Consider the following 25,813-nt stretch of genomic DNA (forward strand, 5'->3'; position numbering starts at 1 on the left):
GGTTTTCATTGCAGGAGCCAGTACAGGGTGTGTGACTTGAATTAGGAGGCGGTGCTCGGTCGTGCTGGGGGGCTGCGTGATCACATCACTGTGGCCACGCCTCCTTCTATACTATGCCAACATTACTGGCATTGTACAGTGGGTGTCTACAATGATGCAATTTAGCTCAAATCGCGTCATTGGCCGCTAGGTCTGCCCACTCCACTAGTAAATGGGTGGCTGGATGGAGGGCGGGGTGCAGGCTCTAGGAGACTTGCCCATTGTTACCGGCGGCCGTGAGCAAAACACGATTTTCGGAAGTCTCCCGAACCATTCTGGTAGAGTAAGCAAGTATGTTTTAAGATTAGCACAAAACTTGTAATTAATTAAAGTAGGTTATAAGATTTGTCTTTAATCACGTCAGTGACATACACAACCAAGTTTCCTCAGAGTCATTGGGGTCTATTTTCTAAAGTAAATTTGTTGGATAACACCCATTTTTAGGGAATATCCGCAAATTGACATTATTTCCTGTATGCATCTATGGGGTGACTTCAGCAGATATCAGTGATATCGGCAGATTTCAGCAGTACCTTAAAAAGGTGGAATGTAACTTTTATAGAAATAACATTAAGAATAAAAAAAGAATGGGTGTGTGCAGCAATGGGGTAATGCAGCTGCTGGCAAAAGCGGCATAAACTGTAAATTAGATTAGTAGTGTATTTCCGCACATACACACTGGGGTAAATTTACTAAGATTCGTATTTTCCCGTTTGAGGTCAAAGTTCAATCACGAATGACATCGAAAGTGTAAAATTGCAACTTTTTGAATTGATTACGACTAATTTACTAAGCTGCCGTATTCTGCATTTTCGGGTTTTCCGATGTCGATGTCATTCGTTTTTTTTGGCAGTGTTTTACGTGAGTGAATTGTAAAACACTGCCGACTTTAATACAATGAATCTCGGCCGGATCTGAGAGATCCGTGCTGGGCTTCATTGTGCACCTTGTTAAAAAAAAAAAAATTGTTTAAATGTTAAAAAAAATTTGCGTGGGGTGAGGGTCCCCCCTCCTAAGGCAAACCAGCCTCGGGCTCTTTGAGCCGATCCTGGTTGCAGAAATATGGGGAAAAAATGGACAGGGGTTCCCCCATATTTAAGCAACCAGCATCGGGCTCTGCGCCTGGTCCTGGTTCCAAAAATACGGGGGACAAAAAGAGTAGGGGTCCCCCGTATTTTTGAAACCAGCACCGGGCTCCACTAGCTGGACAGATAATGCCACAGCCGGGGGTCACTTTTATACAGTGCCTTGCGGCCGTGGCATCAAATATCCAACTAGTCACCCCTGGCCGGGGTACCCTGGGGGAGTGGGAACCCCTTCAATCAAGGGGTCCCCCCCAGCCACCCAAGGGCCAGGGGTGAAGCCCGAGGCTGTCCCCCCATCCAATGGGCTGCGGATGGGGGGCTGATAGCCTTTGTTTGAAGTAATGAATATTGTTTTTAGTAGCAGTACTACAAGTCCCAGCAAGCCTCCCCCGCAAGCTGGTACTTGGAGAACCACAAGTACCAGCATGCGGCGGAAAAACTGGGCCGCTGGTACCTGTAGAACTACTACTAAAAAAATACCCCAAAAAAGACAAAACACACACACCTTGAAAGTAAAGTTTTAATACATCGATCCACACAAACATATACACATACTTACCTTATGTTCACACGCAGGTCGGTCCTCTTCTCCAGTGGGCTTGCGGGGGAGGCTTGCTGGGACTTGTAGTACTGCTACTAAAAACAATATTCATTACTTCAAACAAAGGCTATCAGCCCCCCATCCGCAGCCCATTGGATGGGGGGACAGCCTCGGGCTTCACCCCTGGCCCTTGGGTGGCTGGGGGGGGGACCCCTTGATTGAAGGGGTTCCCACTCCCCCAGGGTACCCCGGCCAGGGGTGACTAGTTGGATATTTGATGCCACGGCCGCAAGGCACTGTATAAAAGTGACCCCCGGCTGTGGCATTATCTGTCCAGCTAGTGGAGCCCGGTGCTGGTTTCAAAAATACGGGAGACCCCTACTCTTTTTGTCCCCCGTATTTTTGGAACCAGGACCAGGCGCAGAGCCCGATGCTGGTTGCTTAAATATGGGGGAACCCCTGTCCATTTTTTCCCCATATTTCTGCAACCAGGATCGGCTCAAAGAGCCCGAGGCTGGTTTGCCTTAGGAGGGGGGACCCCACGCAATTTTTTTTTGAAAATTTATAACATTTACCCCCCATTCCCACTGAAAAACATGCACGGATCTCATGGATCCGTGCATGCCTATCCAAACACGGGATAAAAAAGCAGGTCTGTTTTTTTTTAGCACTTTTTCACGATTTGTATTTTAGCACGGCAGTGTTTGGCTATTGTCGGCAGTGTTTGTGTTTTGCACTTTTTAGTAAATTCCCGATTTCTACCAAATTGCAGGCGTATTTGACCGATGGTGTATTGATTCGTGATTTTTTTCAAGGACTTCCAAAATATTACGAATGCCCTCATCACTGCCGTGATTTTTGCTTAGTAAATGACCGAGATGACACTTTGAAGAGAAAACGGCATCTCGGTCAAAATCGGGACCTTAGTAAATATACCCCACTGTGAGCATAAGCAGCTGGTTTATGGCTTAAGACATTATTATTATTTATTATTATTATTATTATTATTATTATTATTATCCTTTATTTATATGGTGCAAAAAGGGTTCCGCAGCACCCAAGTACATAAACAAATAATCAAAACAGGAAAACAGCAACTTACAGTTGAAGACTATATAGGACAAGTACAGGGTAAATAAACATAGCTACATCAGCAGATGACAATTAAATAAGTATCAGGGTGGCAGAAAACCGTAGGGTTTGGTGCAGTCGAAGATATTAAAGTAAGAAAAGAATAAGCACATGAGGGAATCAGCATGTGCTCACATCTGCCATATAGCATGTGCAATAAATATGACACATGATATGCTTATACACCTGAAAGTCTGCATGAACTACATTTAATGTCCTTTATTAGAAGAACATTAAATTACCCCATCACAGTGGCAGAATTACACAAGTCTAGTTAGGCAAATATGCATGTGCTCACATTCTGGCTTACGCTTAGCAATTTCAAGGTACGTTACACAAGTAAAAATACAGTGCCGGATGAAAGTATTCACAGCGCTTCACTTTTTCCACATTTTGTTATGTTACAGCCTTATGCCACAATGGAATATTTTTTTTGCCTCAAAATTCTACACATAATACCCCATAATGACAATGTGAAAAAGCGTTTTTGAGATTTTTGCAATTTTATTAAAAATAAAAAACTAAGAAATCACATGGACATAAGTATTCACAGCCAGTGATCAATACTTTATTGATGCACCTTTTGCAGCAATTACAGCCTCAAGTCTTTTTGAATATGATGCCACAAGCTTGGCACACCTATCTTTGGGAAGTTTTGCCCATTTCTCTTTGCAGTGCCTCTCAAGTTCCATCAGGTTGGATGGAAAGCGTCAGTGCACAGCCATTTTCAGATCGGATTCAAGTCTGGGCTCTGGCTGGGTCACTCAAGGACATCCACAGAGTTGTCTTGAAGCCACTCCTTTATTATCTTGGCTTTGTGCTTAGGGTCGTTGTCCTGCTGAAAGATGAACCTTTGCCCCAGTCTGAGGTCAAGAGCACTCTGGAGCAGGTTTTCATCCCGGATGTCTCTGTACATTGCTGCATTCATCTTTCCCTCTAGCCTGACTAGTCTCCCAGTTCCTGCGGCTGAAAAACATCCCCACCACATGATGCTGCCACCACCATGCTTTACTATAGGGATGGTATTGACCTGGTGATGAGCTGTGCCTGGTTTCCGCCAAACATGACGCCTGACATTCACACCAAAGAGTTAAATCTTTGTCTCATCAGACCAGAGAATTTTGTTTCTCATGGTCTGAGAGTCTTTCAGGTGCATTTTGACAAACTCCAGGTGGGCTGCCATGTGCTTTTTACTAAGAAGTGGCTTCCGTCTGGCCACTCCACCATACAGGCCTGATTGGTGGATTGCTGCAGAGACGGTTGTCCTTCTGGAAAGTTCTCCTCTCTCCGTAGAGGAATGCTGTAGCTCTGACAGAGTGACCATCAGGTTCTTGGTCACCTCCCTCACTAGGTCACCTCCGCTCAGTTTAGACGGCCGGCCAGCTCTAGGAAGAGTCCTGGTGGTTCCGAACTTCTTCCATTTATGGATGATGGAGGCAACTGTGCTCATTGGGACCTTCAAAGCAGCAGATATTTTTCTGTACTCTTCCCCAGATTTGTGCCTCAAGACAATCCTGTCTCGGAGGTCTACAGACAATTCCTTTGACTTCATGCTTGGGTTGTGCTCAGACATGCGCTGTCAAGTGTGGGACCTTATATAGACAGGTGTGTGCCTTTTCAAATCATGTACAATCAACTGAATTTACCACAGGTGGACTACAATTAAGCTGTAGAAACATTGCAAGGATGATTAGTGGAAACTGGATGCACCTGAGCTCAATTTTGAGCTTCATGGAAAAGGCTTTGAATACTTATGTACATGTGATTTCATAGTTTTTTTATTTTTAATAAATTTGCATATGTTTTTTCACGTTGTCATTATGGGGTATTGTGTGTAGAATTTTGAGGGAAAAAATGCATTTATTCCATTTTTGAATAAGGCTGTAACTTAACAAAATGTGGAAAAAGTGAAGCGCTGTGAATACTTTCACTGAATGGCCCACTCAGGTCAAATCTACCAAATGTTTGCATATTTGAAAATAGTGTGCTACCATCCAAGAGCTAAATCTGCTTACAGATTTCCAATATTCCCCCACTCAGTGCTACATGGCTTTGCTAAAATACAAAATCACACCTGCTAATTGATTTACTCCCAATACTAAATTGCTTCTGTACTAAAGTCTTTATGATGCTCATTATACTGTAGTTTTAATCATTCTGTACTTTGCCTAGTGTGCAAAATTAATTAAAAAACATTTTTATTGAACTATATTAGTTTCAAAGGTGTGAAGTTGACAACAAATTAAAGATTAAACACATTAAAACACTCATTTTAGTTCATAAAATGTAGCTTATAATAACCTACAGTATACAGACCTCCATGATGAAGAAGATAGTACTGTACTTGCGTGTTATGCGCACAAACATCAGAGATACTACAGTATCAAGAGCAGAATATAATATATGATGTCAAGGTTATAGAGAGTAAGTGGTTAGTGACGTTGAGCTTTCACCTGCTGTCAAACCGAGTCATATTTATTAAGTGACATGTCAGAGGAGGCCTTCTGTAATGTCCAATGGTGAATGACAGGCTGAATGTGTAATGCAAAGACAATCACAAGGCATTCCTGTGTGATTTCAGCATGGAGTTCTGTATAGATCAAACAATTATACTGTTAATACTGTAATTAAAATAAACATTTTAATTAAAAAAACTTAACATGTGAACAAATTTAAAATAAAGATATTATACTATTCCTTGCAAAAATGTGGATTTTTTAAAATTTTTTAGATTTCTCTGTTGCAAACGACATTATATAATATGCTAATCCAGCTCCAGTATCTTGTTGCTAACACAAATACAGTAATACCCCTTTCACACTGCCAATGCCGGAGCCCACCCAGGAATTGGAAAGGGGCCCTTCCTGGGTGGGATCCGGCATTGGCAGCTGCTGCAGGCTTCCCTGACTCGGCCATATGCCGGGCGGGTTGCCATAGCAGCGGGGAATGGAGCCGGTGGCGGGGATGGAGGTGGAGGCGGCCCTGGAAGATGAGATCATCTCCGCGCCGCCTCTTTCTGCTGTAGTAAACAGGTCCCGGGACGCATCGACCCGGGAGCCCGTTTACCCAGCCACTGACCCGATATTTAACCCGGGTATAACACTGCTTTATTCCCGGGTTGAATTGCCGGGTCAGGCGACCCTCGATTTCGGCTATGCCCCTTTCACACTGCACGCCGGCCTGTGTCGACCTGGCAATATGCTGGGTCGATACCGGGTTATTTGTGCGGCGTGAAAGGGGTATAAGATAGACAATTCAAAACATTATAGAGATTCTTCTGGTCATAAAAAAAACAAGGAATACAGTACAAAATAGCACGTAGTGAAAAAGGTATATTAATCTGTAATAATAATAATAATAATAATAATAATAATACTCTATAAGTGAAATGACAATTTACAGTAATCTACTTTTCACTATAGATAGGTTTGAATTTTCTCAGTTCTTAATGCTAAAATACTGCAAGTTCGTACTTATCCATTTTTTTCTTATTGGCTATCCAAAACACGAGACTGATGGATAATCAATAAGATGCACTTTTTGAGATCCAAGAAAATCCAACTAAACCTAAACTGCACATCTCTACTTTACACACGTTTCAAATTCAAATCCTTAATACCAGTAAATAATTTAGATATTAATTGCTCAGTGGCTGTCATGTGCAAAGGACAGCACAAATCGAAATAAGCATGGCTATGCCATTTGGGAATATCCCCAGACAGTGCGGCAGTTTGGGATGGTACCATGTGTCTGCTACACTGCTGAATTTTAGTTGTTTTTATGCTTATGGCAAAGGAATCCCTAGCTGTTTCCAATCCCTAGCTGTCTGAGCCATACGTTGGAAGGCCTCATTTAAGTTTCAGGTATTTCAAGCTGTTAGTTACTATATTGAGACTCGCCATGTATGTATACAGTATGTCATGCAATTGGTTGTGATTAGCATCCCGGCACTGGGGATGCCGGCAGTCATGTGACTGACGCTGGACTTCCGACACCACTCGGAATCCCGGCGATGGAACACTGAACGCTGACATCCCAAGTGTAAGTATCATGGCCACTGTTAGGGTTGGGACCTGGGAGGGGTGGGGGTGGGATGGTGGGGGGGGTAGGTTAGGCACTAGATGGGGGTTTAGCCATAGTCTTAGCCCTAGCCGCCACCCTCTGGGTTTTAGCCATAGCCGCAAACCCTCCTATCTTAGCCCTAGCCGCCAACCAAGATGGGTTAGGGTAGGGGTGAAATAAGAATTACCCCGTACTCTGACGGCATTCTAATGGTCAAGATGCTGGTATCGGTCCTGTCCCGCCGGTATGCAGACCACCGGGACCCTTTATTACACCCATGCAAATAGGTTCCCCAATAAATATCTAACATTAATAACTTCTAACTTAAAGAAGTTCAAAACTTCTATATCTAGGATAAACCACAGAAGAGCTTACGACTGTAGCAACAAACTTTCCATTTGAGGTGGTTAAAGGCAATGGGGGTCATTCCGAGTTGATTGCTCGCTACGGATTTTTGCAGCGCAGCGATCATGGCAGAATGGGGCTAATCTGCGCATGCGTATCCACCGCAATGCGCAGGTGCATCGTACGAGTACACAGTGGTTCGTTACCCAGCGATGGCTTCTACGACAATTCTATTCGCACAGCCAGTCGCAAGGAGATTGACAGAAAGAGGGCGCTTGTGGGTGTCAACTGACCGTTTTCTGTCAGTGTTTGGCAAAACCCAGGCGTGTCCAGGCGTTTGCAGGGCGGGTGTCTGACGTCAATTCCGGAAACAAAAGCACTGAAGTGATCGCAAGGACTGAGTAAGTCCAGTCCTACTCTGAAACTGCACAAAATGTTTTTGCAGAGCTCCGCTGCAAAGACGTTCACACACTTGCAAAGTGAAAATACACTCCCCTGTGGGTGGCGACTATGCGTTTGCATAGCTGCTAAAATTAGCTAGCGAGCGAACAACTCGGAAAGAGGGCCAATCTCCAGTAAGACCTCAAGAAGCTGTACTAAGCAAGATATTTCCAGTGATTAAAGTTTTTAGATAAGACAGTATATGAAGTTGGTTAAAATGCTTAGAATAAAATTACTACTGTGTTGGCATCCTCAGATTAACATCACTGTCCACAGTCTTAATGTCCACAGTTTGAATGTTGATAAATGATACTTTCTCTAACATCCTAGTGGATGCTGGGAACTCCGAAAGGACCATGGGGAATAGCGGCTCCGCAGGAGAGTGGGCACAACTGAAAGAAAGCTTTTAGACTACCTGGTGTGCACTGGCTCCCCCCACTATGACCCTCCTCCAAGCCTCAGTTAGATTTCTGTGCCCGGCCGAGCTGGATGCACACTAGGGGCTCTCCTGAGCTCCTAGAAAGAAAGTTTATTTTAGGTTTTTTATTTTACAGTGGGACCTGCTGGCAACAGGCTCACTGCATCGAGGGACTAAGGGGAGCGAACCTACCTGCTTGCAGCTAGCTTGGGCTTCTTAGGCTACTGGACACCATTAGCTCCAGAGGGATCGACCGCATGGAACTGGCCTTGGTGTTCGTTCCCGGAGCCGCGCCGCCGTCCCCCTTACAGAGCCAGAAGCAAGAAGAGGTCCGGAAAATTGGCGGCAGAAGACATCAGTCTTCATCAAGGTAGCGCACAGCACTGCAGCTGTGCGCCATTGCTCCTCATACACACTTCACACTCCGGTAACTGAGGGTGCAGGGCGCTGGGGGGGGGGGGGGGGGGCGCCCTGAGCAGCAATAAAAACACCTTGGCTTGCAAATATATCACAATATATAGCCCCAGAGGCTATATATGTGATAAATACCCCTGCCAGAATCCATAAAAAAGCGGGAGAAAAGTCCGCGAAAAAGGGGCGGAGCTATCTCCCTCAGCACACTGGCGCCATTTTCTCTTCACAGTACAGCTGGAAGACAGCTCCCCAGGCTCTCCCCTGTAGTTTGCAGGCTCAAAGAGTTAAAAAGAGGGGGGGGGGGCACTAAATTTAGGCGCAATATTGTATATACAAGCAGCTATTGGGAAAAATTCACTCAATATAGTGTTAATCCCTAAATTATATAGCGCTCTGGTGTGTGCTGGCATACTCTCTCTGTCTCCCCAAAGGGCTGTGTGGGGTCCTGTCCTCAGTCAGAGCATTCCCTGTGTGTGTGCGGTGTGTCGGTACGGCTGTGTCGACACGTTTGATGAGGAGGCTTATGTGGTGGCAGAGCAGATGCCGATAAATGTGATGTCGCCCCCTGTGGGGCCGACACCAGAGTGGATGGATAGGTGGAAGGTATAAACCGACAGTGTCAACTCCTTACATAAAAGGCTGGATGACGTAACAGCTGTGGGACAGCCGGCTTCTCAGCCCGCGCCTGCCCAGGCGTCTCAAAGGCCATCAGGGGCTCAAAAACGCCCGCTCCCTCAGATGGCAGACACAGATGTCGACACGGAGTCTGACTCCAGTGTTGACGAGGTTGAGACATATACACAATCCACTAGGAACATCCGTTACATGATCCCGGCAATAAAAAAATGTGTTACACATTTCTGACATTAACCCAAGTACCACTAAAAAAGGGTTTTATGTTTGGGGAGAAAAAGCAGGCAGTGTTTGGCTCCCCCATCAAATGAGTGAATGAAGTGTGAAAAAGCGTGGGTTCCCCCGATAAGAAACTGGTAATTTCTAAAAAGTTACTGATGGCGTACCCTTTCCCGCCAGAGGATAAGTTACGCTGGGAGATATCCCCTAGGGTGGATAAGGCGCTCACACGTTTGTCAAAAAAGGTGGCACTGCCGTCTTAGGATACGGCCACTTTGAAGGTACCTGCTGATAAAAAGCAGGAGGCTATCCTGAAGTCTGTATTTACACACTCAGGTACTAGACTGAGACCTGCAGATAGTGCTGCTGCAGCGTGGGCTGTGACCCTGTCAAACAGGGATACTATTTTGCGAACATAAGAGCATATTAAAGACGTCGTCTTATATATGAGGGATGCACAGAGGGATATTTTGCCGGCTGGCATCCAGAATTAATGCAATGTCCATTCTGTCAGGAGGGTATTAGAGACCCGACACTGGACAGGTGATGCTGACTTTAAAAGACACATAGAGCCTTATAAGGGTGAGGAATTGTTTGGGGATGGTCTCTGGGACCTCGTATCCACAGCAACAGTTGGGAAGAAAAATTTTTACCTCAGGTTTCCTCACAGCCTAAGAAAGCACTGTATTATCAGGTACAGTCCTTTCGGCTTCAGAAAAGCAAGCGGGTCAAAGGTGCTTCCTTTCTGCACAGAGACGAGGGAAGAGGGAAAAAGCTGCACCAGTCAGCCAGTTCCCAGAATCAAAATTCTTCCCCCGCTTCCTCTGAGTTCACCGCATGACGCGGGGGCTCCACAGGCGTAGCCAGGTAAAGTGGGGGGCCGCCTCAAAAATTTCAGCGATCAGTGGGCTCGCTCACAGGTGGATCCCTGGATCCTTCAAGTAGTATCTCAGGGGTACAAGCTGGAATTCGAGGCGTCTCCCCCCCGCCGTTACCTCAAATCTGCCTTGCCGACAACTCCCTCAGGCAGGGAGGCTGTGCTAGAGGCAATTCACAAGCTGTATTCCCAGCAGGTGATAGTCAAGGTGCCCCTACTTCAACAAGGACGGGGTTACTATTCCACACTGTTTGTGGTACCGAAACCGGATGGTTCGGTGAGACCCATTTTAAATTTGAAATCCTTGAACACATACATAAAAAAATTCAAGTTCAAGATGGAATCGCTCAGGGCGGTTATTGCAAGCCTGGAGGAGGGGGATTACATGGTATCCCTGGACATCAAGGATGCTTACCTACATGGCCCCATTTACCATCCTCACCAGGAGTACCTCAGATTTGTGGTACAGGATTGCCATTACCAATTCCAAACACTGCCGTTTGGACTGTCCACGGCACCGAGGGTCTTTACCAAGGTAATGGCAGAAATGATGATACTCCTTCGAAAAAAGGGAGTTTTAATTATCCCGTACTTGGATGATCTCCTTATAAAGGCGAGGTCCAAGGAGCAGTTGTTGGTCGGAGTAGCACTATCTCAGGAAGTGCTACAACAGCACGGATGGATTCTATACATTCCAAAGTCACAGCTGGTTCCTACCACACGCATACTGTTCCTGGGGATGGTTCTGGACACAGAACAGAAAAAAGTGTTTCTCCCGCAGGAGAAAGCCAAGGAGCTGTCATCTCTAGTCAGAGACCTCCTGAAACCAAAACAGGTATCGGTGCATCACTGCACACGAGTCCTGGGAAAAATGGTAGCTTCTTACGAAGCAAAATTCCATTCGGCAGGTTCCATGCAAGAACCTTTCACTGGGACCTCTTGGACAAGTAGTCGGGATCGCATCTTCAGATGCATCGGCTGATAACCCTGTCTCCAAGGACCAGGGTATCTCTACTGTGGTGGCTGCAGAGTGCTCATCTTCAAGAGGGCCGCAGATTCGGCATACAGGACTGGGTCCTGGTAACCACGGATGCCAGCCTTCGAGGCTGGGGGGCAGTCACACAGGGAAGAAATTTCCAAGGACTGTGGTCAAATCAGGAGTCGTCTTTACACATAAATATTCTGGAACTGAGGGCCATTTACAATGCCCTAAGTCTGGCAAGGCCTCTGCTTCAAAACCAGCCGGTACTGATCCAATCAGACATCACGGCAGTCGCCCATGTAAACAGACAGGGCGGCACAAGAAGCAGGATGGCGATGGCAGAAGCCACAAGGATTCTCCGATGGGCGGAAAATCACGTCTTAGCACTGTCAGCAGTGTTCATTCCGGGAGTGGACAACTGTGAAGCAGACTTCCTCAGCAGACACGACCTACACCCGGGAGAGTGGGGACTTCATCCAGAAGTCTTCCAACTGTTGGTAAACCGTTGGGAAAGGCCACAGGTGGACATGATGGCGTCCCGCCTAAACAAAAAACTAGATATTGCGCCAGGTCAAGGGACCCTCAGGCAATAGCTGTGGACGCTCTAGTGACACCGTGGGTGTACCAGTCGGTTTATGTATTCCCTCCTCTGCCTCTCATACCAAAGGTACTGAGAATAATAAGAAAACGAGGAGTAAGAACGATACTCGTGGTTCCGGATGGGCCAAGAAGAGCTTGGTACCCAGAACTTCAAGAAATGATATCAGAGTACCCATGGCCTCTACCGCTCAGACAGGATCTGCTACAGCAGGGGCCCTGTCTGTTCCAAGACTTACCGCGGCTGCGTTTGACGGCATGGCGGTTGAATTCCGGATCCTAAAGGAAAAGGGCATTCCGGAGGAAGTCATTCCTACGCTGATAAAAGCCAGGAAAGAAGTAACCGCAAACCATTATCACCGTATTTGGCGAAAATATGTTGCGTGGTGTGAGGCCAGAAAGGCCCCAACAGAGGAATTTCAGCTGGGTCGTTTTCTGCACTTCCTACAGTCAGGAGTGTCTATGGACCTAAACTTGGGTTCCATTAAGGTCCAGATTTCGGCTCTGTCGATTTTCTTCCAGAAAGAACTGGCTTCACTGCCTGGAGTTCAGACATTTGTAAAGGGAGTGCTACATATTCAGCCCCCTTTTGTGCCTCCTGTGGCACCTTGGGATCTCAACGTGGTGTTGAGTTTCCTAAAATCACATTGGTTTGAGCCACTTAAAACTGTGGATTTGAAATATCTCACGTGGAAAGTGGTCATGTTATTGGCCTTGGCTTCGGCCAGGCGTGTGTCAGAATGGGCGGCTTTGTCATGTAAAAGCCCTTATCTGATTTTCCATATGGATAGGGCAGAATTGAGGACTCGTCCCCAGTTTCTCCCTAAGGTGGTATCAGCTTTTCACTTGAACCAACCTATTGTAGTGCCTGCGGCTACTAGGGACTTGGAAGATTCCAAGTTACTGGATGTAGTCAGGGCCTTAAAAATTTATATTTCCAGGACGGCTGGAGTCAGGAAAACTGACTCGCTTTTTATCCTGTAGGCACCCAACAAAATAGGTGCTCCTGCTTCTAAGCAGACTATTGCTCGCTGAATTTGTAGCACACTTCAGCTGGAGCATTCTGCGGCTGGATTGCCGCATCCTAAATCAGTAAAAGCCCATTCCACGAGGAAAGTGTGCTCATCTTGGGCGGCTGCCCGAGGGGTCTCGGCTTTACAACTTTGCCGAGCTGCAACTTGGTCAGGGGCAAACACGTTTGCTAAATTCTACAAATTTGATACCCTGGCTGAGGAGGACCTTGAGTTCTCTCATTCGGTGCTGCAGAGTCATCCGCACTCTCCCGCCCGTTTGGGAGCTTTGGTATAATCCCCATGGTCCTTTCGGAGTTCCCAGCATCCACTAGGACGTTAGAGAAAATAAGATTTTACTCACCGGTAAATCTATTTCTCGTAGTCCGTAGTGGATGCTGGGCGCCAATCCCAAGTGCGGATTGTCTGCAATACTTGTATATAGTTATTGTTAACTAAAGGGTTATTGTTATGAGCCATCTGTTGAGAGGCTCAGTTATGTTTCATACTGTTAACTGGATATGGTATCACGAGTTATACGGTGTGATTGTTGTGGCTGGTATGAGTCTTACCCGGGATTCAAAATCCTTCCTTATTGTGTCAGCTCTTCCGGGCACAGTATCCTAACTGAGGCTTGGAGGAGGGTCATAGTGGGGGGAGCCAGTGCACACCAGGTAGTCTAAAAGCTTTCTTTTAGTTGTGCCCAGTCTCCTGCGGAGCCGCTATTCCCCATGGTCCTTTCGGAGTTCCCAGCATCCACTACGGACTATGAAAAATAGATTTACCGGTGAGTAAAATCTTATTTAATCTGCATTTGCTACACTTATGTGAGTAATTTTAACTTTATGTCAGTGATATGCAATTTTACTCTATACTGTATAGTCTCCTAGGTATTGACTTGGAAAGGTGTGTGGTTTCATAGTATGTGGATGTGTCGTTACAGTATGCTGATCTGGTTAGTACTATAATTTAATAGACAGGTGTTGTGTGGTATTTGTCTTCTAATGGGGGACCTTCATATCACATATTGCACACATATTATTAAATACAACTTTTACATTATTTTCTATATTACCTATATTTATCTAGATCAACTTTTTAAAACCTCCTTTGGTCTCTAGTACAAACCTTAAACAAACAAAAAAAATTCACAACTTCTGAGCGGATTTTGGAAAAACATATTTGCCATTTCAGTAGCTAAGAGCAGGTTTGTATAATTGCAAATGATCCAGACTGGTAAGGAAAACGCAGATATTCCTTTCAGTAGCAGTGGCGGTATGATTTGTGGGATCCTGTAGGAGCATGCAAGTACACACTGATGATGATGACAGTTGCCAGCACTAGCTCACAGCTTTTGATTGGCTGATTGTAGATTTACTTTAATTTGCTAATGATTTCTGCATAGCCAGTGCATATATTATATGATTTTGTGGCAGCATTAAGTAAAACTTCTCTTATGCTTATGACCTGGCTGTGCGTAAGTGCACCTTACGTATCAATAAAATAAACCTGCAATGTATGCTACTGGTGCTGACATTGGCGTTTCTATAATTGGTGCAATGTGCGTGGTGTATATGGGCTCCTGGGTCCAGGGTGCCCACACCGCACACCCTGCACCCATGTTTTAAAACGTATCTGTGCTGAGTCCCACGTCAGGTGCTGCAGCTGCGGCAAAAATCATCACCAAAATGGCCACCGCGCATGCACAGTAGTAACTAGTCTCTAGAACATGGTGGATGCCATGTTTCTGGAGACCTGCGCATGTGCAGTAGACTCCGGCACATTTCTAGAGCCTACTGCGCCATGGAGAGGAGGGGGCCCACCCAGAGTCTGCACATGGGCCCCCTCCTCTGTTAAAATGACCCTGGGTGCACAGCTGGACACATCTTGCATTTCGGCCAACTTAGCATGTATGTACAGTGACCAGTCACATATTATAACTGCATTTTGCATACAAATGTGTTCAATTCAGGATGCTCCTGAGCAGGGCCGTTTCTAGACAATTTGGCTCCCAGTGCGAGATTTCAAAATGCGCCCCCCCCCCCCATTGCTATAAAAAAAAAATGCGTGCCCCCCCATATAGCCAGAAAAAAAACATGCGCGCGCCTCGTCTGATATCACACCCACCACAGGGGGAAAAATTAAAAATAAAAAAGACCCCTTTTTACACATTACACCAGGCAAGTGTCCCCATATTACACAGCGCGGCAGGCAGGTGTCCCCATTTACAAAGTGCGGCAGGCAGGTGTCCCCATTTTACAAAGTGTGGCAGGCAGGTGTACCCATTTAACAAAGTGCGGCAGGCAGGTGTCCCCATTTCTCTATCGTCCTAGTGGATGCTGGGGTTCCTGAAAGGACCATGGGGAATAGCGGCTCCGCAGGAGACAGGGCACAAAAGTAAAGCTTTCCGATCAGGTGGTGTGCACTGGCTCCTCCCCCTATGACCCTCCTCCAAGCCAGTTAGATTTTTGTGCCCGGCCGAGAAGGGTGCAATCTAGGTGGCTCTCCTAAAGAGCTGCTTAGAAAAGTTTAGCTTAGGTTTTTTATTTTACAGTGAGTCCTGCTGGCAACAGGATCACTGCAACGAGGGACTTAGGGGAGAAGAAGTGAACTCACCTGCGTGCAGGATGGATTGGCTTCTTGGCTACTGGACATCAGCTCCAGAGGGACGATCACAGGTACAGCCTGGATGGTCACCGGAGCCTTGCCGCCGGCCCCCTTGCAGATGCTGAAATAAGAAGAGGTCCAGAATCGGCGGCAGAAGACTCCTCAGTCTTCTAAAGGTAGCGCACAGCACTGCAGCTGTGCGCCATTTTCCTCTCAGCACACTTCACACGGCAGTCACTGAGGGTGCAGGGCGCTGGGAGGGGGGCGCCCTGGGAGGCAAATGAAAACCTATTTTGGCTAAAAATACCTCACATATAGCCTCCGGAGGCTATATGGAGATATTTAACCCCTGCCAGAATCCGTTAAGAGTGGGAGACGAGGCCGCCGAAAAAGGGGCGGGGCCTATCTCCTCAGCACACAGCGCCATTTTCCCTCACAGAAAGGCTGGAGGGAAGGCTCCCAGGCTCTCCCCTGCACTGCACTACAGAAACAGGGTTAAAACAGAGAGGGGGGGCACTAATTTGGCGTTAGAAATATATAAAAAAGATGCTATAAGGGAAAACACTTATATAAGGTTGTCCCTATATAATTATAGCGTTTTTGGTGTGTGCTGGCAAACTCTCCCTCTGTCTCTCCAAAGGGCTAGTGGGTCCTGTCCTCTATCAGAGCATTCCCTGTGTGTGTGCTGTGTGTCGGTACGTGTGTGTCGACATGTAGGAGGACGATGTTGGTGAGGAGGCGGAGCAATTGCCTGTAATGGTGATGTCACTCTCTAGGGAGTCGACACCGGAATGGATGGCTTATTTAGGGAATTACGTGATAATGTCAACACGCTGCAAGGTCGGTTGACGACATGAGACGGCCGACAAACAATTAGTACCGGTCCAGACGTCTCAAAAACACCGTCAGGGGTTTTAAAACGCCCGTTTACTTTAGTCGGTCGACACAGACACAGACAGGGACACTGAATCCAGTGTCGATGGTGAATAAACAAACGTATTCCTTATTAGGGCCACACGTTAAAGGCAATGAAGGAGGTGTTACATATTTCTGATACTACAAGTACCACAAAAGAGGGTATTATGTGGGATGTGAAAAAACTACCATAGTTTTTCCTGAATCAGATAAATTAAATAAAGTGTGTGATGATGCGTGGGTTCCCCCCGATAGAAAATTATGGGCGGTATACCCTTTCCCGCCAGAAGTTAGGGCGCGTTGGGAAACACCCCTTAGGGTGGATAAGGCGCTCACACGCTTATCAAAACAAGTGGCGGTACCGTCTATAGATAGGGCCGTCCTCAAGGACCAGCTGACAGGAGGCTGGAAAATATCATAAAAAGTATATACACACATACTGGTGTTATACTGCGACCAGCGATCGCCTCAGCCTGGATGTGCAGAGCTGGGGTGGCTTGGTCGGATTCCCTGACTAAAAATATTGATACCCTTGACAGGGACAGTATTTTATTGACTATAGAGCATTTAAAGGATGCATTTCTATATATGCGAGATGCACAGAGGGATATTTGCACTCTGGCATCAAGAGTAAATGCGATGTCCATAACTGCCAGAAGATGTTATGGACACGACAGGGGTCAGGTGATGCAGATTCCAAACGGCACAAAGGTGTATTGCCGTATAAAGGAAGAGGAGTTATTTGGGGTCGGTCCATCGGACCTGGTGGCCACAGCAACTGCTGGAAAATCCACCGTTTTTACCCTAAGTCACATCTCTGCAGAAAAAGACACCGTCTTTTCAGCCTCAGTCCTTTCGTCCCTATAAGATCATATCTGCCCAGGGATAGAGGAAAGGGAAGAAGACTGCAGCAGGCAGCCCATTCCCAGGAACAGAAGCGTTCCACCGCTTCTGACAAGTTCTCAGCATGGCGCTGAGACCGTACAGGACCCCTGGATCCTACAAGTAGTATCCCAGGGGTACAGATTGGAATGTCGAGACGTTTCCCCTTCGCAGGCTCCTGAAGTCTGCTTTACCAAGGTCTCCCTCCGACAAGGAGGCAGTATGGGAAAAAATTCACAAGCTGTATTCCCAGCAGGTGATAATTAAATTACCCCTCCTACTACAAGAAAAGGGGTATTATTCCACACTATATTGTGGTACTGAAGCCAGAAGGCTAGGTGAGACTTATTCTAAATCTAAAAAAATTTTTGAACACTTACAAAGGTTCAAATCAAGATGGAGTCACTCAGAGCAGTGATAACGAACAGGAAGAAGGGGACTATATAGTGTCCCGGGACATCAGGGATGCTTACCTCTATGTCCCAAATTTGCCCTTCTCACTAAGGGTACCTCAGGTTCGTGGTGCAGAACTGTCACTATCAGTTTCAGATGCTGCCGTTTGGATTGTCCACGGCACCCCGGGTCTTTACTAAGGTAATGGCCGAAATGATGATTCTTCTTCGAAGAAAAGGCGTCTTAATTATCCCTTACTTGGACGATCTCCTGATAAGGGCATAGTCCAGGGAACAGTTGGAGGTAGGAGTAGCACTATCTCGGATACTGCTACAACAGCACGGGTGGATTCTAAATATTCCAAAATCGCAGCTGATCCCGACGACACGTCTGCTGTGCCTAGGGATGATTCTGGACACAGTCCAGAAAAAGGTGTTTCTCCCGAAAGAGAAAGCCAGGGAGTTATCCGAGCTAGTCAGGAACCTCCTAAAAACAGTGCATCATTGCACAAGGGTCCTGGTAGAAAATGGTGGCTTCCTACGAAGCAATTCCATTCGGCAGATTTCACGCAAGAACTTTTCAGTGGGATCTGCTGGACAAATGGTCCGGATCGCATCTTCAGATGCATCAGCGGATAACCCTATATCCAAGGACAAGGGTGTCTCTCCTGTGGTGGTCATAGAGTGCTCATCTTCTAGAGGGCCGCAGATTCGGCATTCAGGATTGGATGCTGGTGACCACGGAGCCCAGCCCGAGAGGCTGGGGAGCAGTCACACAAGGAAAAAATTTCCAGGGAGTGTGATCAAGTCTGGAGACTTTTCTCCACATAAATATACTGGAGCTAAGGGTAAATTTATAATGCTCTAAGCTTAGCAAGACCTCTGCTTCAAGGTCAGCCGGTATTGATCCAGTGGGAAAAACATCACGGCAGTCGCCCACGTAAACAGACAGGGCGACACAAGAAGCAGGAGGGCAATGGCAAAAACTGCAAGGACTTTTCGCTGGGCGGAAAATCATGTGATAGCACTGTCAGCAGTGTTTCATCCCGGGAATGGAAACTGGGAAGCAGACTTCCTCAGCAGGCACGACCTCCACCCGGGAGAGTGGAAACTTCATCGGGAAGTTTTTTCCACATGATTGTAAACCGTTGGGAAATACCAAAGGTGGACATGATGGCGTCCCGTCTGAACAAAAAACGGGACAGGTATTGCGCCAGGTCAAGAGACCCTCAGGCAATAGCTGTGGACGTTCTGGTAACACCGTGGGTGTACCAGTCGGTGTATGTGTTCCCTCCTCTGCTTCTCATACCTAAGGTGCTGAGAATTATAAGACGTAGAGGAGTAAGAACTATACTCATGGCTCCGGATTGGCCAAGAAGGACTTGGTACCCGGAACTTCAAGAGATGTTTACAGAGGTCTTATGGCCTCTGCCGCTAAGAAGGGACTTGCTTCAGCAAGTACCATGTCTGTTCCAAGACTTACCGCAGCTGCGTTTGTTGGCATGGCGGTGGAACGCCGGATCCTAAGGAAAAAAGGCATTCCGGAAGAGGTCATTCCTACCCTGGTCAAAGCCAGAAAGGAGGTGACCGCACAACATTATCACCACATGTGGCGAAAATATGTTGCGTGGTGTGAGGCCAGGAAGGCCCCACAAAGAAATTTCAACTCGGTCGATTCCTGCATTTCCTGCAAACAGGAGTGTCTATGGGCCTCAAATTGGGGTCCATTAAGGTTCAAATTTCGGCCCTGTCAATTTTCTTCCAGAAAGAATTGGCTTCAGTTCCTGAAGTCCAGAACTTTGTCAAGGGAGTATTGCATATACAACCCTCTTTTGTGCCTCCAGTGGCACTGTGGGATCTCAACGTAGTTCTGGGATTCTTCAAATCACATTGGTTTAAAACCAGTCAAATCTGTGGATTTGAAGCATCTCACATGAAAAGTGACCATGTTCTTGGCCCTGGCCTGGACCAGGCGAGTGTCAAATTGGTGGTTTTTTTCTCAAAAAAGCCCATATTTGTTTGTCCATTCGGACAGGGCAGAGCTGCGGACTCGTCCCCAGTTCTCTCCCTAAGGTGGTGTCAGTGTTTCACCTGAACCAGCTTATTGTGGTGCCTTGCACCTACTAGGGACTTGGAGGACTCCAAGTTGCTAGATGTTGTCAGGGCCCTGAAAATATAGGTTCCAGGACGGCTGGAGTCAGGAAAACTGACTTGCTGTTATCCTGTATGCACCCAACTAACTGGGTGCTCTTGCTTTTAAGCAGACTATTGCTAGTTGGATGTGTAATACAATTCAGCTTGCACATTCTGTGGCAGGCCTGCCACAGCCAAAATATGTAAATGCCCATTCCACAAGGAAGGTGGGCTCATCTTGGGCGGCTGCCCGAAGGGTCTCGGCTTTACAACTTTGCCGAGCGGTTATTTAGTCAGGGGCAAACACGTTTGTAAAATCCTACAAATTTGATACCCTGGCTAAGGAGGACCTGGAGTTCTCTCATTCGGTGCTGCAGAGTCATCCGCACTCTCCCGCCCGTTTGGGAGCTTTGGTATAATCCCCATGGTCCTTTCAGGAACCCCAGCATCCACTAGGACGATAGAGAAAATAAGAATTTACTTACCGATAATTCTATTTCTCGGAGTCCGTAGTGGATGCTGGGCGCCCATCCCAAGTGCGGATTATCTGCAATACTTGTACATAGTTACAAAAATCGGGTTATTATTGTTGTGAGCCATCTTTTCAGAGGCTCCGCTGTTATCATACTGTTAACTGGGTTTAGATCACAAGTTGTACGGTGTGATTGGTGTGGCTGGTATGAGTCTTACCCGGGATTCAAAATTCCTCCCTTATTGTGTACGCTCGTCCGGGCACAGTACCTAACTGGCTTGGAGGAGGGTCATAGGGGGAGGAGCCAGTGCACACCACCTGATCGGAAAGCTTTACTTTTGTGCCCTGTCTCCTGCGGAGCCGCTATTCCCGATGGTCCTTTCAGGAACCCCAGCATCCACTACGGACTCCGAGAAATAGAATTATCGGTAAGTAAATTCTTATTTTTACAAAGTGTGGCAGGCAGGTGTCCCCATTTAACAAAGTGCGGCAGGCAGGTGTCCCCATTTACAAAGTGTGGCAGGCAGGTGTACCCATTTAACAAAGTGCGGCAGGCAGGTGTCCCCATTTACAAAGTGCGGCAGGCAGGTGTCCCCATTTAACAAAGTGCGGCAGGCAGGTGTCCCCATTTTGCACAGTACGCAGGCAGATATCCCCATTTTACACAGTACGCAGGCAGGTGTCCCCATTTACAAAGTGTGGCAGGCAGGTGTCCCCATTTAACAAAGTGCGGCAGGCAGGTGTCCCCATTTTACACAGTACGGCAGGTATCCCCATTTTACACAGTGCGGCAGGTGCCCCCATTTTACACAGTGCGGCAGGTATCCCCATTTTCAGTGCGGCAGGTGCCCCCATTTTACACAGTGCGGCAGGTGTCCCCATTTTACACAGTGCGGCAGGTATCCCCATTTTACACAGTGCGGCAGGTATCCCCATTTTACACAGTGCGGCAGATATCCCCATTTTACACAGTGCGGCAGGTGCCCCCATTTTACACAGTGCGGCAGGTATCCCCATTTTACACAGTGCGGCAGATATCCCCATTTTACACAGTGCGGCAGGTATCCCCATTTTACACAGTGCGGCAGATATCCCCATTTTACACAGTGCGGCAGGTGTCAAGTGAGGGGTAGGGGGGGGGGAGAGAGAGAGAGAGAGAGAGAGAGAGTACTTACAACTTGCCGCTCTTCGGGTCCCGCGCGCCGGCCGCCTCCTCCGTCGATGTTTATCTCCAGTCCTCTCCTCCCTCTCTCTTCCACCCGAGCGCTCCTGCTCGGGGGGCAGGGCTTCGCGGAATGACGCGTTTGCGTCGTGACGTCACGACGCAAACGCGTCATTCCGCGAAGCCCCGCCCCCCGAGCAGGAGCGCTCGGGGGAAGAGAGAGGGAGGAGAGGAGTAGTCACAAAGTGCCGCGGCGGGCGCCCCGTGCGGTTGCACGGCTCGCCCGCCGCTAGAAACGGCACTGCTCCTGAGTCTCTGCTAAGTAGAAAATGTGTTAAATGTAGACACAGTGCATCTCATCTGTATTTGTGCTGCAGGTTTCCCTACTGCGGCAGCACTTTCTATAATAGAAACCTGAGACTGCAGATATGTCTAAATGAAAACAATAGACTATTGTATCATATACTATTTCTACCTGGATCAGACAAATCACCAGGAAACAGGATTTCTCATATGTCCTAGAGGATGCTGGGGAGGACATCAAGACCATGGGGTATAGACTTTTCATTGGGTGTGAACTGGCTCCTCCCTCTCTGCCCCTCCTCCAGACCTCAGTTTTAGAAATGTGCCCAGGTTGACTGGATGCACTCTGAGGAGCTCTACTGAGTTTCTCTGAAAAGACTTATGTTAGGTTTTTTTATTTTCAGGGAGATCTGCTTGCATCAGACTCCCTGCTTCGTGGGACTGAGGGGGCAGAAGCAGAACCAACTTCCTCAGAGTTTCATGGCTCTGCTTCTGACTGACAGGACACCATTAGCTCCTGAAGGGAACTGAACGCTAGCCGTGTCTAGATGCTCACTCCCACAGCACGCCGTCACCCCCTCACAGAGCCAGAAGTCAGAAGACAGGTGAGTATGAGAAGAATGATCTTCAATCAAGTAAGTGATGACTGAGGTGCGGGTGGATGGTAGGAGCGCAGCGCGCCATTGCTGCCCACACACACAGGCACTGCATGGTGCAGGGCACGGGGGGGGGGGGGGCGCCCTGGGCAGCAAGAAAAATACCTCAAACTGGCTAAAAGGGGGCATAAGATGCCGCTGGCACAGCCCTACCCCCGCCAGTATAAATAATAAGTCAATATACTGAGTGTAAGGACGTGCCATGGGGGCGGAACTTCTTCCTCAGGCAGCCAGCACACTACTCAGCACCATTTTCTCTCTCTCCTCAGTCTGCAGAGAACACGCTGGTCCTCTCCTCCACTTCTGACAAGTACAGGGTGCTATAAAGGGCGGGCACAAAGCAATTGTGGTGCATTTGATAGTGTATATTACTATTTAAAAGTGCTTTTGGGCTGTGGACATACTGTGTTCACAGGCAATACTGGCGCTGGGTTTGTGAACTGGCTGCTCCTATCCTGTGTCCCTCTGACAGATTTTACTGTGGGTCTGTCCCCAAAATAAATCCCAGTGTGTCTGTGAGTGTGGTGTACACGTGTGAGGCATGTCTGAGGCAGGGAGTTCCTGAGGCAGGGAGAGCCATTTTAGGGACACAGAGTTGTAATGTGGTGGTGCTACCGGCACACCAAGAGCCTGCATGGGTGAAAGAGCTATGTGACAGTATGCTTCTGATTAACCGTAGATTGGATAAGTCTGAATCTAAGGCTGCATGCTGGAGAAAATCTGTGGAAGATGTGATTTTTCAGGATGCTGTTATTCCTTATGCGGGCGGCCCCTCTGGGTCACATAAGAGACCATTTGCAAATGTTGTAAACACTGATAACGAAAACTGATTCTGATTCTTGTGTCGACAATAGTGAATCCAGAGAGATAGATCATAAATTGGCAAAAAGTATACAATATGCAAAAGGAAAATTGGGTTAAGGATGCCGCACAAGAGTAAATGATGTTGCATGAGTAGATAATTAATGTAAGTTTCCAAGAAAACCGACCAACCGAAAAAACTTTCGGAATTAATCACCATCTACCATTAAGCTGTCAAAGTTGTGGGTAGAGAAAAGGAGGGTGATTGTCGATGGTGCTCCCATGGGTCTATTACATTGGTAATAAAGAGAAGAGAGAAAAAGAAAAAGAAACCCTTGTTGGGAGCACTCACTCTTGGAAACAATGGAGAGTTAGATAATATTTGATAAATTAGGTATTTAAAACGTAACTTTTAATTATTTATAGGTAAAATACGGAGTACACCCTGTTTTGTTGTTTAAAATGTAATTAAATAAACGTGAATCATTGGTTTCGAATTACCGCTGTGAATATATAGGTGAAAACATGTATATATATAAGGCCAAAAAATTGCAAAAAAAAGGTTCGGCATGAAATATGGCAAAATCAAGGAATGTGCCCACCAGGTATTGTTTTTTAGGTTAGTGCAATAATCTGAGTATTGCCGTCAAGTAAAACCTACAACACCAGGTATTCCTTAGTGGTCAACCACCTAAGTACTGACCAGGCCCAACACCGTATTGCTTCCAAGATCGGACGAGATTGGGCATGCGCGGTGTGGTGTGGTAGTAGATTTCGGTTTGAACAGCTGGTATGCAGCTATCAACTACAATACAGACCTGGTTCTTGAAATGGGCAGATAGCCTCTTAGAGAAGAGACATGTGTTTGACCATCATTGCACCGAATTGTATTCCAAATATATAGGTATACTAAGGTTTAAATCATATGATCAGTCGGTTTTGCCAAACTGAGCCGCCTGCATGTTGCTTTTGATTGTGTGTGCTATGCAACATAAATCCCCAATGGATTTTTCACACGTAGTAGGGCATAAGAAAACCCTTGTTGTACTGATGACACGCCAACAAAAAAAACATTAAATAATGAAAGTAATGTAATGTCATTAAGGCTGAAAATTATTCAAAAATATCTTTATCAGCTGTACAGACAGTCTGGCAGATGAATAAATAGGGAATGTATTACAAAAGACACAAACCCTCCTGCCCACACTTAGGCTAAACGGAACCTTAGAGCCTGAAACGCCGCATGCTGTCTGTGTGGCAATCTTGTTGCCAAAATGAACCACTAAACATGTATCCACTGAATCTCCACAATAAATTAATCAAAAATATGGCATGCCGAATATAATTTGTGCTTCATTGGCAATTGTATATACAACCATTCATGTGCTCATATTTAAGATAACTGTGGGGAAAAAAAAGGGAAGAATTATGCTGCTGAATATGCAGGAATAAATGAGTGGCAACATATATGTTCCAATTGCTGCAGCTATAGTGGATGACAGTTTGTAGCTATTTTGTAATGTGTCTGCCCAAAATTGACACAGAAAAAAGTACAAATAAAGATAAGCTGTGTATTGATAGCACTTATGAAACAGATTGTTCCATATGTTGTAGATGTACCTTATATAACTGGCATAATTTGCCGAAAATTTTTTTTTGAGGACCAGTGCACCTGTTGTTTAAATTACATAAGTGCGTGGCAGGAGAGCGGGAGACGTGAAAGTGCAGGATATAACTATAAGTGATACTTAGAGCCGTCTGTCGTCTGTCTCCTGTACTGCTGTGTGCCGCTGTCAGTGCCGCGTTCAGCTCGAGTTAACGAGCTGTGAAGATCTGCGGCTTGCCCAGTCTCCTCTCCTGCCGGTCTGCTGGTCACGTGAGCGCGCTCACCGTGACCACGTCCACCTCCCCTACGTACGTTTCACAACGAGCTTGTTCACGGGTAGTGTGAACACTGAAGGTGCAGACCCGGTTTTTAAGTCTGCTGAGATAATTGGTAATTGGCTACAGAGTTTAATAATTGTAGCAATGATTACCTCTGGGTCTGGCTGTTTGAAAAGAGCTGCAGTGAAAGCTCAAGGAATGTCCTGCATGTATCAATGTGAATAGTGAATAGATGGCCTGCAACATATGCGATGGGAAATTCTGAATATAGTATATTTGAAATTTGTTTGGTGAACATAATAGAATGAGGAAAAATTGTTGTGTAATTAAGCACATATGTGCCGGGAAAAAGAAGAGTATTAAGGTGTGGATAAGATAGATAAATGAAAAAATATAGATAATTAAATAAATATATATATGAATAAGTAATAATAACTAATAATGGTAAAAGATATAAATATATATGAATAAATATAATTGAAAACTAGGAGTTTGAGGAAAAAGTGGGTGTATAAGAATTAATGTGGCAAATGCAAATTGGTAGTGTTAAAAACAGATAGTGTTAAAAAAACTGATTGGGGGGGGGGGGTTTGGGGAAAGAAAAGGGGGGGGGGTTTGTTGTGATGTTAATGGGGAAAAGGGGTGTGTATGTTTGTGAGGTGTTGGAAATATGGTTAATGGGGAAGAAGAGTGAGTATGTTAATGAGGTGTTGGAAGGGAAAAAAACATGGCGTGAGAAATGATAGTGTTGAATGCAATGGTGTGTGAGAGGAAAGGGGATATGGGGTGCCCTGCATTGTGCAGGTTGTATA

General features: G+C 46.3%; 1 protein-coding gene and 1 pseudogene across 2 annotated transcripts in view; both read right to left on the minus strand.

The window, feature by feature from the left end:
* The window catches only part of PEX5L (peroxisomal biogenesis factor 5 like), a 519,042-nt gene that overhangs the window by 416,026 nt on the left and 77,203 nt on the right, over nucleotides 1-25,813 (minus strand). The gene's annotated exons all lie outside the window — the stretch shown is intronic.
* Nucleotides 23,772-23,890, minus strand: LOC134912245 (5S ribosomal RNA; annotated as a pseudogene).

This window comes from Pseudophryne corroboree, chromosome 4 (genome assembly GCF_028390025.1).
Source record: "Pseudophryne corroboree isolate aPseCor3 chromosome 4, aPseCor3.hap2, whole genome shotgun sequence".
Lineage (NCBI taxonomy): Eukaryota > Metazoa > Chordata > Amphibia > Anura > Myobatrachidae > Pseudophryne > Pseudophryne corroboree.